Raw genomic sequence first — 13,885 nt, forward strand, 5'->3', positions numbered from 1 at the left:
AAATCTTGGTTGTTGCAATTCTTACCCCTCCAAAGGAACTCACGTTGAAGGGAGACAGATTTAGATGCCGTCACTGCAGCACAGACTTCAGTAGGGAGATCGATGTAGCTCTGATACACCATGCCTCAGCCCCAACTCCTGCAGGAGATGCCCAGCATTCCATACTGTCTGCTTTCAAACAGGGAGAGTGTTTAAGATCCCAAGGCAACCTCCCACACAAATCAAAAGCATGTTCCTATATTCTAGAGTTCATTCTCCAGAATTCCCAGGTGATGTGACTTAGGTTGGCAAGTGCATAAAAGGGGTTCAACAGATCAGCAGCAGTGAATCAATCTCTTGGTGCACACAAAGCTCAGTTCTTCTAAACCATGAGATTCTGTTACACTTTCTTTGGTACTGCACACTGAGTGCCTGGTATGTAATCACTGGCAAACTTGCAACCGTGGGATGCAGTCTCGAAGGTCACAGGACATTTGGGTTACTCTGCTTGGTGCCCACTTGTTCTTTCCCTAATGACATCAGCAATCACTCCCAGGCCATTGAAAGGGCAGAGATAATCCCTGACTTAGAAGAAGGCAACTTGTGGAATGTTAGGGTAGTACAGCCTTTGGGCAGCGTCACTGTCATGCTATGTTTGATGTCTCTAAGATAATATGCTCAGTCTGCTTCTCTGCATCTCCATTCAGGCAACTGCAGCTGGGTGTCTTCATAAAGGCAGACTCCTTCCTGGAAAAATACCTCTTTCACCCATCTCTCGGAATGCCCAAGAGACCCCTTTACCAATTAGTTTTACACACAAGCCCAGAAGGTTGTTGTAAACTTATTCATGTGATGACTCCATTTGAGATAGTAAAGGTAAGAAGTTGGAAGACAAAACAATTTCAAAGATAAAGTATCACAGTACATTTTCAAGAGTCCAGTTAGTGAGGACAATCACATAATTTGTAGAAATTATACTTAAAGGGACAGCAAATAGAGACATAGAAGTATTAAATTACAGTTAAAAATATATTCAGTGTTTAGAGTTTATGCTTTATTGCATAATTACTTAAAATCATAGCAACCGTTCAAGTGGAGATGTTAAGAAACACCATAAAACAATTGAAACATTCCTGCTTTCTTTCTGGTTTTTATTCCAGTTAAGCCCTGTTCGGGTGTTGATCGTCTTGAAATGTATGGTCTTACTTATTGAACAACATGCTGAGTGCCGTTGGTGAGGGTGCTGCAGCCATTGCTCATAAGCATAGGGCTGCCAGTGTTCATTTTCTATGCCAGTTGAGGGCTTGTTTTCTCATCTTGGTTTGCTATGGCATGTTTTAAGGAATGTTCTGTTTTTAAGATAAATTTTGCAAAGCACGCCATGTGTTGTGGAGTCAATCCTTTCAGACTAAATAGGATAGCGTGCCGCAATGTTCTGATGCCATTGGTGTTAAAAACGTTTTTCAGATACAGCTTTCTCCAGGGTAATAGAGCATGTCTGATACAAAGGATGTGTAGAAAGTCTTCCCTGTGATGTGCGCAAAGTCTGCATAGTCTGTTGTTTGTGGGTCTAAGCCATTTTGGTTTGGGCTCCAATGCAGGTAGTAATCCGAGTCTGGCGTGTAGTACCTTTATTTTTAGTGGCGTTTTTAATATTTCTGCCATATAAGGTTGAGCTGTTGGAGCCTTTGTGTTAATTGTCATCAAAGCGTGAGTTCGAAATCTGAACTTATCTTTGTCCTTGCTCCAGGAGAGCATCTTGATTTGTTTGTTTAGAAGCTTCTTGAAATTTTTATGTAGTAAAGACTTTTGCCATAACTCCTCTGCCTGCAGATGCTTTATAGCGAGGGTGAGTCTCTCTAGCCAGGGATTTGGGAATTCTACATGGTTTATGTTGATTTCCTCCCAAATAAGTGCCTTTAGAGTATTTGGGTGGGCCAGTCTTAGCATGGATGCATATTTGAGTAATGCCCCGTCTTGAACTAATGTTTTATCTTGCAATCCAAATTCCAACATAATCTGCACTGGTGAGGAGCTGTGTGGGAGGCGGAAGAGAAGGCTAAAAACCTTGCTTTGTGCAGTGTTCATGAAGTCGTTCAGTTTGCTTGGATATATTTCCAAACCGTATGTTAAGGCTGGCAGGAACTTTGCTTTTATCACTGTAAGTAGTGGACACCACATTAGGGTTTGTAGTTTGGAGGCCAGGGCGAAGACCGATGCAAGCAGTGATGCCAACCTTGCTTTGAGGGTGTTTAGGTGCAGATGATGCAACCAGAGCTCCTGTAGCCAGACGCCGAGGTATTTGTAACTTCCGCTTCTTTCCACTGATTGATTCCCACCGAACCATTTAGTTTTCTTGATTGTCCGTTTGCCAAAAATGATTACCTTGGTTTTCTCCGTGTTTACCACTAACTCATTTGTCGTGCAATATTGATTGAAGGTGTTTAGCACTTTTTGGAGTCCAGTACCTGAGAGATTCAGTAAGACGATGTTGTCTGCATATAGTGATGCTGTTAGGGGATGGTTGCTAAGTTTGAGAGGATGGGAGCCAGTGATGTTTAGCGGTGTGCACAGATCTGCCAGGTAAAGGTTGAAAAGCTTTGGAGCCAGAACACAACCCTGCTTAACACCTCTGTCTATCTGGAATCTACAGAAGCTGTATTCCTTTTAGCAGCTCTGGTGGGACGTTAAGGTTTGCTAGCTTCCCCCACAGCTTGTTCCTTTCCACTGAATCGAAGGCTTTGGACAAGTCCACAAAGCAGGTGTAAAGGGACATTTATTTGTTTGTATATTTTTCAGCGAGCATGGCTAGCATTATCAGGTTGTCAGACATGCTTGCCGATGGCCGGAAGCTGGTTTGATTCAGAGGTATTAGATTGAATTTACTCGCCCATTCTTTGAGCTCCTCAAGCAAGAGACCCGCAAATATTTTTACACCGATGTTAAGCAGTGATATTAGTCGATAGCTGTCTGGGTTCCCGTAGGGGACCTTCTTATAGATTGGGTGGAAAATTGCCCCTTTCCAGGAGTCCAGGATTTTGTATTACGTGCTGCTGGCATTATAAAGGTTGCAGAGCAGGCCAGTCAAAAGGGAAGGGTCATGTTTAAATATTCCTGCTGGGAGACTATTTGGTCCAGGAGCCCCACTCTGTCTGCAGCGCCGTAGCTGATCCTAGAAGTTTTGTATTTCGAAAGATATTGGCTTTGCCTCACTGCTTATGGTGAAAGATGGCTCCACTATGTTGGGGCTGCTATAGAAGTTGGAGATGTGTTCTATCCACTTTCTCTCCGGGACCGCGTTACTTTGGGTCCCGGTTGTTTTGCGCTCCAGCTGATTGACTATAGACCACAGCGACCAGCTGTTCTTTTCTTTGGTGGCTTCCACAATTCTGATCCATTCCTGATCAGTGTGAGCTTGCTTTGCTTCCCATGTTGCCTTCATGTATTCCATTCTTAGTTCCCGAAAGGTACTCTGGTAGCTATTGCCTGGTGGTTGATTCTTTAGGCGTCTGGCAATTTTGTTCAGCTGTTGCCTTTGTTGCCTTAATGTCTGCTTGAACCAGACATTTCTGGTCAGTAGTGGGCCAGCCTTGAGTGGTTGATTGGGCTCCAGCTGGTTCCTTAATGATGCTAGTGTGGCGTCCAATTTTGAAATAATATCCACCTGTTCCATTTGATCCGACATTGAGTTGGCTTTCCATACTTCATATTTCTCCATGCACTTGTTGGACCATCTTATGCGATGAAGGTGGCTTCCTGGGTCTTGTTCGCCAATCCTCAGTAGTATAGCAGTGAGAGTATGATTGTTCGCTATTTTCATTGTTTGTGGGTGGTGGTCACTTTCACATCTCACCTCTATGCTGAAATCCTGGAAGTACTTGAAGATGTCAGTTGAGACAAAGGTGTAGTCTAGAGTGGAAGCGGACTTCTTGGCGATGTGGCTCGGATTCATTGAAATGCCTTTACGGAATCTGCCATTTAGGGCCCTTAGTCCTAGTACCCCTAGGAGTCTGACCAGGGGGTGATCACTTTTGTCCTTGTCCTTAGAGAGCGATTCTTGTGGTGGGATGCCTAGTCAGTGGTCCAGGGTGCCTTCCCAGGAACTTATTTTGCCATGATTAGCCATGTTAAGGTTAAAATCATCTGTGATGATCCAGTGGGGTGTTTCTGGATGCCGTTTTTAGAAATAGCAACTCTTTTTTGGTTGTGTCTAGCAGGTGCTTATTACGCATCATGATAGGGTTGATGTAAATATTTATAAATGTATATTCATCTTAATTTTTTTTCCATGAATCTTTTTTTTGTTTATTGTTAATAGCAACAAAACACAATATTGCAGTAATTACATCAGTCATAACAGAGGAGTTCAATAGCCACATATTTTGTAGGGTTCATGAGATTCTTCATAGGTGGTATAGTGGACAACAATGAGTGTGGGGAGCTAACGTGCTGGCTACCAGAACATGTGAACTACATGTTACACCTGGTAATATCCATGGAGGTTTCAGCATTAATGACTTGTGTGGTAAACGGTAGGTCGCATGTGTTCAAACATAAACCTCAAAGTATCCAACCACTCTGTTGCTTCACTAAATGACAGTGAAAATGGCTATGTACTTGTATGTAAGAGCAGATTCTAGGGTAATATTAAGCAAAACAGTAACATACAACAACAAAGAAGTTCAATGGATTTTGGAGCCCAGGGCAAGCAATTCAATGCCCCCGTGTGTGAGGAGTTCCCAGAGTAGGTTACAAAAATATCCGCTCATGTAGCGATTAATTCTTGTCTAAATGTGCAGTGCCACTACTGGACCAATCTGAATCTTTGTGTTAAAGTGTAATAAATGAGCAAATCACCGGTGACATTTGCAGCACATCGTAAAAAAAATATGACCGCTGGGCTGCTGTGAGTTATTGAGTTATTACAATGAGGCCAGAGTTTGCTTCCGGAGCACGCAAAGATATCAACATCACTTCCCAGCCATCAGAGAGGCAATATTTAGATAGGCCGAGTGCATCCTCTCGTCTCAGCGCCACTCCCTCAGCCTCCGCCCATGTGAGAAAGGAGTGTTTCCAGGCCAATAAAGTTGGTGCCTCAGCAGCCTTCCATCTCCGAGTTATCAACCGCTTGGCTGTTAAAAGCCCTAGGTCTAGTAATCAGGTGGTAGCCTTGCAGTTCGTACTTCTAGGAAACAGGCCTAACACGCAGGCTTCCCATGTATGTGATAGTGAGCGCGATGTGCATGTCGATAAACAAACGACGACAGAGCCCTAGTAACTATGTAAGAGGGGTAAGACCACATCATGTGCAGTACGTCTGCAATGTAAGTGTTTGCAATGGGGGCAGGCTGCATTATCGCAGCAGAAGTATCTATTAATGCCGGCCGGAGTAAGATATGCCCTATGAATAATGTAGAATTGTATGAGTAGGAATCTGGAGTTGTGGGGGATAGTTGTGTGACTGGACAGGACCGACTTCCATTGCACATCTGTGAAGGGAGTGCCCGAGTCCCTCTCCCATGCGGCATGCAGTGCTCCATGATCATGCTGTGTGTGAGTTCGAAGCGCGTCTGTAAACCACCAAATCAAATGTCTGCCCTGCCCCATAACCTGTATATATTGTATTAGCAAATGAGTTGGAGGTGCGGTCGTTAGGTCCCCCCATCGGCTTGATAATGACCTCAGTAACGAGTTATATAACAGGAACTGTCCTGCCGGGAGACCCCTGTCAGCAACCAAAGCAGAAAACGGAGTTAGTTTGCCATCGCTATAAAGGTCGCCCAGCGTATATAATTCTACAGCATGCCACGACCGGAGCTCAATGTTAGACGTGACTCCAGGGCCACGAGGTGTAACTAGCAGCGCCAGGGCCGTGGCGAATGGGACGGTTCCCTTCGTAAGTTGTAATCACCTGCAGTAACAACAATGTGCCACATTAAGAAAAAGCTCCTCAGGCGGCGCTGAGTGTGTAGGTGGATGGAAAAGGTGCGTTAGTCGCGCAAGTGGCCAGAGCTCGGAGGTGTTCGCCGTGTCGGGGAGATGAAGCCCCACTAGCCATCGGGACACCCACTGAAGCTGCGAGGCCAAATAATAATGTTCCAGGTTCGGTGCCGAAAGGCCACTGTGCTCCTGGGGTAAGTAGAGTTTTTTCAAGGCTTCTCTGCAGCGTCTCTTATTCCAGATAAACTTGTGCAATCTGGGTTCCAGTTCTCTAAAAAAACTAACTGGGATATAGTAAATGAGATTGGAGAAGTAGTATAATAATCACGGTAATACGATTATCTTCAGGAGGGCAACTTGGCTTGCAACAGAAAGCGGTAGCGATTGCCAGAAGGTCATTTGGGAACGGATGGGTGCCGGTGCCCTTCCAAGATTTCCATCGTATCAATACTCCTTCCGATGATATATGTGAATGCCTAAATATCTGAACGTCCGTGGCAGCCAAGAGACATCGATACCAGAAAGGCACAACCTCGGATTCAGAAGGTCCGGGTCGAAGGGGAAAAGGCATGATTTCGCCCAATTGACACGCAGGCCAGAGAGAGCTGCAAAGCATTGTCGAATAATCCCAATAGCCAGAGGGATATTAGTAATGTCCCTGACGTACAATAGGAGGTCATCAGCGTATAGTGAAGAGTATGTAAACCGTCACCCAGCACGATACTCCAATGGAGGCCTCAACTGCGCAGCTCCACAACCAACTGCTCCATCGCAAGGGAGAACAGTAATGGGGAAAGAGGGCAGCCCTGCCTCGTGCCTCTGCGTACTTCAACCGGGTCCGAGATGTTCCCACCCATTTTGACCCAAACTCTAGGGCTGGTATATAGAAGCTTAATCATTCGCAAGGAGTGTGGGGCAAGGCCAAACCGCTGTAAAGCTTCGAAAAGATACGGTCACTCCAAATCAAAAACCAGGCATCCCGCTAGTGGCCAGTCACATGTCGAGTATCGCATGATACTGAATAGCTGCCTGATATTGTGAGAAGTGTCTCGTGCGGGTACAAATCCATTTTGATCAGTGTGAACCAGGTCCGAGACCATGGGTGCCAAGCGTGTCGCCAGGGCCTTAGCCAGTATTTCATAGTCAGTATTAGGCATTGCCAGTGGTCTGTAGGAGCCAAGTTCCAATGGGTCTTTGCCTGGCTTAGGAAGCGACACCAGCAGCGCCTCTCTTGGCGATACCGACAGAGACGCCCTCTGTATAGATTCCTCGTACAAATGGAGTAGGTGAAGCGCAAGGATTGCGGAGAAGGTCATGTAGAAGTCAGCTGAAAGCCATCCGGACCGGGAGTTCTGCCCGCCGATAGATCATGAATACTGCCCTGGATCTCGGGAAGCATCAGCGGTTCCTCCACTGCCTCCCGCTGTGCATCCTCCAAGCAGGGCAGGGTGATTGACGAGAAGAAATCCTCACAGGCCCGCTGGCTCAGTGGTGCAGCCGAACTGTAGAGTGTTCCATAGTATCCTGTAAACTCAGAATGGATCTCTGAGGGAGTGTGGAGCACACTCCCAGTCAGTGAGTGGATTTCCACAACCGGGCCTGACTTATCAGCAGAGGCATGAGTGCACGCTGAGTGAGCCGCATAGTTTAAGCAGCATAGTCACTCTAAAAGAGACATATGCTCAACTCGGGCTGATGATAACTGTGCCATCCCTGCAGGGTTTTGAGCAGCATCTTGCTCAAGGTGCAGCAAAGTCCGTTCCACTCGCGTGAGAGCACCTTCATGAGAACGTTGCAGATTCCACTGCATACCCATGCAGTGGCCCATAACAAAGATCTTAAATGCATCCCACTCGATCAAACCGGAGGACGCCATGCCTGTGTTATGTTCAAAGTATTCGGGGATCGCCCCATGCAGCGATGCTCTAAATGCTGCGTCCTCCAGGAGCTCAGGCCGGAGCCTCCAGGTAGGAATACTTGAGGGACCCCAGTCGCATGAGCTGTGGGATGTGATCCAAGTGAGTGCGGCCCAAATAATCAGTGTCCAACACTGCAGGATAAAAAATTTGTGTGCATAGAAGTCTATCAAGATGAACATGTAATTGATGTGGGGCGGAGTAGTATGAATAGACTCTGGCGCTAGCGTTGCTGTGACGCCAAATGTCTAGTAGGTACCAATTCAGGATCCAGGCGCTTAGCGCATGTTCAGCAACCACAGTAGGCACCATGGGTAATGGAGGGAAGGATTGCTCCAAGTCAGGATCTAGCACACTGTTAAAATCCACCCCCCCAATAACCAAGGGTAACCACTCCATCTCGATAGCTGACTGGACAAAGAGCGGAGGAAGGAGGCCTGATCTGAGTTCGGTGCTTATATGGAGCCCAGCACCAGGGCTCGGCCCACGAGTCACCCTCGCACCAAGGTATAGCACCACTGCTCTTGACAATTTGATCCTCTGCTACAAAGGGGGTGCCCAGCCTGATCCAAACAAGGCACCTCTGGAATAAGAAGAGTAACCTGTCGCGTAGAGCTGTCCCATCCATCGCCATTGCAAGCGAGGCACCTCGGGCTGTGCTAGATGTGTTTCTTGCAAGAAAGCTATGTGTATTGAGTGTCTTTTGAGATAGGAGTCTATAAAATATCTGCGCGCAGGCGTGTGTATGCCGCGCACATTCCATGTAAGAGTGGAGTATGTGTTCATGGTGGGTCATGGTAACAATAGCAACTAAACAGCTGAGTGTCACGTACATGAGAGGCTGTATAAAGAACAGCGGGGTTCCAGCAGACCAGTAGGCTAAGAAAGTACGGACTCCATTCAAAGACTAGCAAAAAAAATACCATTAGAGCAGAGGGACAACTGGTGTCTGCCCAAACCTAGCAACCCATAAAGTCAACAAAACAGGTATGAACAACAAGTCTCCACTATTAGGAGAGTGGGGTAGGCCAGGTAAATTGGACGTGGTCGTAAAGTAGAGTAGGTTCCCCGGAGAACATGGATGAAGGGGGGACCAATGGAAGTGAGGCTAGTAGATGCATTAGGGGTACAGGAGTGTGAAGCGCCCCGCAGGGGGCCTCCACCGGTGCCCAAGTACGTCAAGAACCGCTTCGTAGTGGTCAGAGTGTCTGTCAGATCATGGAGTAGGCAGTACAGAATACGTTCCCGACTATAGAGACTGCAGTAATTAAGGGGAGAACAATCTCATGAGGATATCATCCTGGAATGCCATCAGTAGGCGAAGATCAATGTAAAGGCGGTAGAGCAGATCGTCCGCTGTCCGGGGTGTCACCTCCAGGTGTGCCGGGGATCCCATCTCGGATGAGTGTTAGAGAGAAGAAGGTTCCTCACTATTAGACTGTGAGAGTTCATTTTCCACCTCTGAAACAACCGGGAGTATATTAATAGCTGCTGCCGACTGCAGTGCACAGCGACGCTCCTGAATGATCTCCTCCAGATCAGGGATATGTTCCGCCTTCCTCGGGGCGGCCGTGCGAGATCTATGGTTTTGTCTCCTGCGGGAGCAGTGACCCTGCGTTATTAGTGGGTCCGTCTCCGGATCTCGTCCATTGACATGGGCAGTAGACTCCAGCCACTCCCATGCCGACTCTGGTGTAGTGAAAAAGTGAGACTTGTTCTCAGCTGTCTGGCTGGGAATAAAAGAGAATACGTGAGGTAAAGGGCCCGGAGCTTACGTTTTAAAGGCAGATATGAGGCGCGTTCTCTTTGTACAGCCAGCGTGTAATCAGGAAACAGCATGACCTGGGCATTGTCTACTCTGGTCAGGGGTGATGACCTGACCGCCCGGAGGATAATATCCCTGTCTGCATAATGAAGCAGACTGAGCAGAAAGGGACGCAGTAGTTCCCCGGTGGTTGCAATCTAACAGGGAGCCTATACGCATGCTCCACCGAGAAGAAAGGCGTCAGGGATCCCTCCGGCACCAGCCCTTGAAGCCAGGACCCAGAGTAGGTGTACGCATCCCAGCCCTCCATGCATTCTGGAAGGCCAATGACCCGAATGTCGTCCTCCCGGTGCGGCCCTCAGCGTCCTCAACACGGTATTCCAGTTCGCCTATGCGGGTCAGAGCATCCTGCAGCGAAGACTTCAGTCGAGACGTCGTGGGTGCCAGCTCACCAAGCCGGCCCTCGAGTGTGCATATCCTATCCACTAACTTGCGGTGGTCTGCATGTAGCAAGGTAAGATCACTGGTCACCTTATCTATTTAGCCTTCCAGGGATGCACAGGCCTGCTCCAAAGAATCACCTATGCGCTCCACCCGCTGCCAGCACAGAGTCTAACTTTTGACTGTCCTGATGCAGTGCTTCCGATGAGGATTTAATGCCAGTTCTGGTGCGGAGGCGGCCTGCACCCGCCATAATTGTGACAAGGAAATTGTGTGTGCTGCTGCAGGGTGTCACCACATGCACAAGCCAAGTCTCAGCAAACCTGGTCAGGAGGGGCCTGCTTGCATGCACCGTTTAGGGGGAGGGTGCAGCAGCACGAGCAGCCCCAACTCCCATCTCGTGTGTGCCACAAAATAAGTCGAAGCACATACAGACCCGTAAGAGACAGGCGTGTTGACCAGTCAATCGTAGTGCAGCTGAGTGCTTCCCAATAAAAGTAAATCATCCGCTCTCTGGTCCACAAAACAATAATAGGTGACTAGGGGGTCGGCAAGGAGCCATCTCCAATCCGGGCACAGCCATCAGCAGGATCGAGTGTCGGATCGTAAACAACGAGCGCAGAAGCTAGACAGGCCCGCTTGCGTGCGCATCAAATATAGTGGGGCGCAGCAGCATGAGCAGCCTCACCGTCCAACACGGCGCCGCCCCAGCCTGTGCGTATTCCAGGTGCCCGCTGTGCAGGATCACGCCAGCACTGGCAGGCAGCCGGAGGGTGTCAAGGATATGAAGAGGTGGGGCCACGCTGCACCTATCTTGTTTGTAGGGTCGCAGCAGGCCCCAGGTCCGCTCCCAATCACCAGGGGTCAGCAAGCATCACAGGCGCGTCGGTGCCCTCAGGCCAGGTATACACTCTAGCCCCACAGCCAATGCCCTCCCATGAGCTACCGCTGCCACAGGCCGCGCGCGGCAGCAGCTCATTCCTTCATCCAGGCCCACTCCTCCCGCCTCCTCCAGGGAGGCCGCCGCCAGCAGCCCCACACGCGATGGCACATGTTTAACAGAGATCGCAGCATCTCTTACTGCCACAATCGGAGCCGCTGATGCACCGGAGGTTCCGCCCAGCTGAGTGCTAGGTGAGTGGTGCTCATCAGCCCCCAGTACCATCATTCTGGTGGATTAACCGTGGATGAATCGCGGAGCGCGATCAGATTGCGTCCGCCATTTTAGCCACGCCCCTAACTGTCATGTATATAGATCTTAATGATAATAACTCACACATTTAAATACATTTTACAAATGCTAAAATTACACTGTTTACATTTGCAGAGGATAATATTATCAATTGATCTCTACAAATAGTTCTGAGATTTGATATTTGAAACCAACAAACTGGAAAAAAACAAGTCAAATCTTACTTCATCATTACATAGCAAATACAGTTTAATAAAGACTTAACTCTGCAGAAGAGTAGCAATAGTAAGTTGGCCTTAGGTACCCACAGGAATGATGCTCCTGTAGCTGTGGAGGCTGGAGCCCCAGACACTATAGGCCCTGGTTTCACAAACAATAATGTGTAAGGTTTGTCTTCCAACCTTTCACCTAAGAGATGACTTACAATTATATGATTTCCAATTCGGGTGATTTTCATAAATAACACAGACCTTGATTCAGATTGACCACTCCAAAATGGACAGCAAGTTACAATTTCTAAACTTACACCAAGGACCTGATTCTTTTACTCCATGTCATTGTTCCTTCCTTTTCCTATTCCTCATTTCCCTCTTCCTTCTTAAAAATCAGGGGGGGGCAGGAATAACATAGCTTTTCACCTAGATACACCATATTATTATTATTCACTACACAGGTATGGTCCTTTTTGCACTCTACAAGATAGCTGACACAGTCATAAATGCACAGGCATTCCTTAAATACCACCATTCCTACCTCCAGTTCACATATCTATAACTGATCTCTTTAGACCATACTTGACAAAAGCTGTCTTAAGTTATTCAACAGCATCAAGACCACTATGTATTACAACCATTTTCCTTTTTTCACAATGACTACTGCTAACCAGTTTACATGTGCGCTCAGATATCTGACCCTTTCACTGGTCCTTAACATCTCTCTCCTCACTATATAATGATGGGTCTGGTAAAGCTATCTTTAGCTAATTGGGCCAGCATCTAAACTACAGTATACAACAATCTGCAATGTTCTCTCCTAATCACTGACTCCAGGTAAGCAGCTTGGCTCACATCTTTGGCTGTATGTTCCCCTTTTTTATGGCAATTATAACCAGTGGCTATGTAACTTTGTTTATTGAGTCACTGCTCACCATTATCACTTGTTATTTCTTCCTTTCAGCTTTTGGATATCACCTTGGACAATATCAGGTATAGATTGTATGACACACATTTTATATATCTTTTAACAATGTCACCACTACGATTATGCAGTATATCTTCGGCTCATCAATATTATCTACTTTTTAATAGATAATTTTGAAAACTATGTGGTTTAAGCCCAACTCTAGAGATATCTTCCCAAACTACATGATTGATTCCATGGTGTCATAAAACTTTGAGTTAACCCTCTAGATTAATTGTTAGCCTAGTAATACATCTCTGGGGTAACCTTTGTAGTTTACTGGTGTTTTCTTTTCTAGGAAAAGTACATTTAGACTTTTCCAATAATATCAGACTAAAGGCCTGATTTAGAATTTGTCAGACTAGTGTGCGCTTTGTAAGGGCAATAGAGTAAAGTACTTCATCATCCTATCTTGTCCCCATCTGCCAAATTTTTAGATATCCGCCGACCCAGCAGTTCCTGTCAATGTATTGTATATTTGATGGAAGGCTCCATCAACATGATGCATGGCAAACGTACAGTTTTTTTTTTTTTATTTCCCCAAAGAAAAACTTAAAGAGGGAATTTGTCTTGGAAAACCAAAAAAAAAACAATGCTCTTCTCATCATAGGGGTTTTCTTCCATGGGGATAGGTGCATTTTGCAATTTTTACTGGCAGTCACTGCCATGTTTTACCTGGTGGTGACACACAGTGATAACTGGCTATGTGTTCGCCCACTATAAATCTGTTGGACAGACACAAGGCTGAACCTCTGATGTCCTTACTGTGTCAGACTGTCAGAGGTTTATGTTGTCACTGGAGACAAAGTAGTGTCCCCAGTTGAAATAATGAAGGTCTGCCCCTCCCTAAATAAAGCTGACAGGCCGTCAGTATGGTGGAGAGAGAAATCAACCCCCCATTAATCTCTGTAAAGTAATCACCTAAGAAATTGATTATTTATGACTTATTACTAAGACACTAATTCCACTAATTTGGCTAGCAAACTAGAATTTCATAAGATGAATAAACCACTTCCCTTCCCCTTTCTTTACCGCAGTCTTTCCTCTCTCTCCCAGACTCCTCCTTTCACTTCCACAAATCTGGGACCCAATTCGATATTTTTGCTTATGAACTGTGTGTCTTATATTATACCACACACAGTGCACTAGTACTTTTTCAGTGCCATCACCTCCTTTTTCTCAAACATCCTCTTTTTTCTTCTTTCTTCTTATTTCTTCAAACATAGCTAAAGATTGTGATAATTTTTTAAACTTCCAGATCACTTTGTCATGAATGCCACTTAATGTTTACATGGTCTCATTTTTATATTGCACATATCACATTTGCTGTGTCACTATAGTGATCACTTACACATTTGCAAAGGAGATCAACACTGTGTTACTATAACAAAAAAGTGTTTACCGGTACTGTGTTTTTCAGCCTTGAAAAAGGCCCAAGCCTGTGAGTCCTAAAGAGGTGAGACATGTGTTGGT

Source organism: Pleurodeles waltl, chromosome 2_2 (assembly GCF_031143425.1).
Source record: "Pleurodeles waltl isolate 20211129_DDA chromosome 2_2, aPleWal1.hap1.20221129, whole genome shotgun sequence".
Taxonomy (NCBI): domain Eukaryota; kingdom Metazoa; phylum Chordata; class Amphibia; order Caudata; family Salamandridae; genus Pleurodeles; species Pleurodeles waltl.